The sequence below is a fragment of the Onychostruthus taczanowskii genome, unplaced genomic scaffold (genome assembly GCF_017590055.1).
Source record: "Onychostruthus taczanowskii isolate IOZ18803 unplaced genomic scaffold, ASM1759005v1 scaffold152, whole genome shotgun sequence".
NCBI lineage: Eukaryota > Metazoa > Chordata > Aves > Passeriformes > Passeridae > Onychostruthus > Onychostruthus taczanowskii.
In genome coordinates this window covers 792,802-795,442 of record NW_024498708.1, presented here as the reverse complement: position 1 = coordinate 795,442, position 2,641 = coordinate 792,802, and positions in this window count along the sequence as shown.

The following is a 2,641-nucleotide window of genomic DNA, read 5'->3' as shown; positions in this document are numbered from 1 at the left end:
GGGGGGGGGTCAGTGGGGCCGGGGGGTCAGGGCAGGTCGGAGAGGGCAGGAAGAATGGGGGGGTCACACAGGGCAGGGGGGCAGCAGAGAGTCAGAGTTCTACGGGATCGGGGGTGGGGCTTGGCTGTCATTAGGACCTGCGAGTCAGGGCAGGTCTGAGGGGGCAGGGGGCATGGCAGGTGTCACACAGGTCTGAGGGGGCAGCAAGGGCTCAGGATGGACCATGGAGTTACGGGGTTCGGGGGGGCTGAAGGGGCAGCAGGCTCAAGGGCAGGTCAGATCTAGCTTTGGGGTGGGGACAGGTCTGGGGGGCATTGGGGAGTAATGCACGTGTGGGGAAGAAGCAGAGGTTCAGAGTCCCGTGGGGTGGGGGGCTGGGGGTGGTAGGCACAAGGCGGGGTCAGAAGGGCCTGGGGGTCAGGGCAGGTCCGGGGGCGCAGGAGCTATGGAGGGTGGTCAGACAGGGCTGAGGGGCAACAGAATGTCAAGGTGGACTATGGGGTCACGAAGGGATGAGGGGGCAGGCACAACGCAGGGGTCGGATCCAGCCTTGGGGTGAGGTCAGGGCTGAGGGTCAGCAAGGTGGGGGCAGGGGGTGATCACAGGGGTCAGGGGGGCAGAGGGTGCTGGGGCATGACGGGCACTAGGAGGGAGTCAGATCCAGCCAGGGCCAGGGGGGTGGGGCAGGGCAGGCCTAGGGACATGCCACCACCAGGGGAGCAGACCTACCCTCTGCCCCAGGATGCCCCAGAGAAGGGGTGCAGGTATAACATCCATGCATCCCCAGTTCTTCACCTCCTCCCCAGTCTCCATCTTACACACCCATGAGCAATCTTGCTCCCCAAACCACTCTCATTCCCCTGAGTAGAGGGTGCAAGGGCACCTCAGCACCCCCAGTTCATCCCCACTCCATCCTTGCCCCCTGGAAATACCACCTGGAATGGGCCTTTCCAAGGCCAAACTGCCACCACAGTGGGGAAAACAGGCCCCAGAATTAATAAAGATAGGGCTTGTTCCAGCTGGAATGGAGCAACTCCATTGCAGTTCATTCGGCTCATTGCAGGCGGCAGGGGCAGGACCCAAAGCGCTGCGGGTGTTGCACCCACTCGCTCCAAGGCTGAATCAGCTTTCCTAAAAGCAAACAAGCAGGAGAGGATTGTTGGGAAAGGAAGTGGCCAGGCCTGTCCAAGGGGAGGCAGGCGCGGATTAGCAATGGGAGTGGACGTTCCTGGAGCTCGATAAAGGATTTGCCAGGGCTGGGAACACAGAGGGACATCCGTCACCTCCCCTTCACTACGTGACATCGAGCGATTTATGACTGAACTGGAACCGACTAGTTTGGCAAAAGGGATGTGGAGAGGAGCCGGCAGAGCATTGTGGAAAAACTGCTCCTGTGAGGCGACGGGGGAAATTGTGTTACTTTAAAATTGCTAATTTATCGTACTTTGTTAAGTTGGTGCAGCAAATGGCTCTGGGAGTGCTGCCTGCTTGTGCAAGCTGCTTTTCCTGTGCTTTAATCTGTTTTTTTTTCAGCACAAGAGCCACTCCAGTTTCAGCTCCTGCTCTGTAAGTCACATTTTCAGCATGATCAGGGGCAGGAATTTGTAGAATAAATAATTAAATAAATAGTTGTTTGCGTCTGTGTTGGGTTGTGTTTTTAAAGAAAAAAATCCTGGAGTAAATATTCCATCAGCTGGTAGCTAATTACAGCCATTTAGGGAACGTTAATTAGGACCACTTGCAGTGAACATTGTTCAAGGAGGTTTAAATTTCATTTGTGCATTTCAGTTTGATTTTGGGTGGAGAGAGGAGGAGTTGTGGGAGCTGTTACACCTAATAAAGGGACTGACTTACTGAGCCCCCCAGCTCTTCTGGACTCCACTGCCCTAAGAAACACCTCCAACTTCAAAGGGAGCAGTTCACCCCCTCAGAGTACTGGAACTGGACACCAGTAACAGCCAATCTATGGTACTGTCCCCCCCTCTGTCTTTTATGGGTTATGGGGGATCATTTTGGTCTAATTTTTCCTGTGCTTTTTTGACAGTGCTTGATGGGGCACTTCCTCCTCCTTCTCCATACATTGCCAGGGACTGCATTGCCAGGTATCACAATGCCATCAGTATTTCCGTGTAGGCCACCAGAAGAAACTTTTGCTGTCACAGAATCACAAAATGGTTTATGTTGGAAAGGTCCCTAAAGCCCATCCTGTCCTACCTTCTACCATGTGCAGGGACATCCACCAGACCAGGTTGCTCTAAGCCCCATCCAACCTGGCCTTTTACACTTTCAGGGTTAGAGCAGCCACAACCTCTGTCATTCCTTGATGGTCGTTTGCTCACTGTCATTTTCACTGAAATCACAGACCAATGTTTCTCTTCTTCTTCCCTCCAGCAGGACCAAATTCCCAGGGAGAGCCTCCTGGAGAATCCACTGTAGCCAGGAATGCTTTCCAAGACATCCCTTGATGCACCGCTGAGTTCCAGGCCTGTCAGAGGACCCATGGCAACAGCCCTGGGCTCTGTCAAGTCAGCCTAGAACAGAAGGTGGTGACATCTGATAAGGAACAGATAAACTGAGGTTGCACTATCCTCCTCCTGTGACTCCCCCTCTCCTGCCCTGCATTCCTCTGAAATAATTGGGG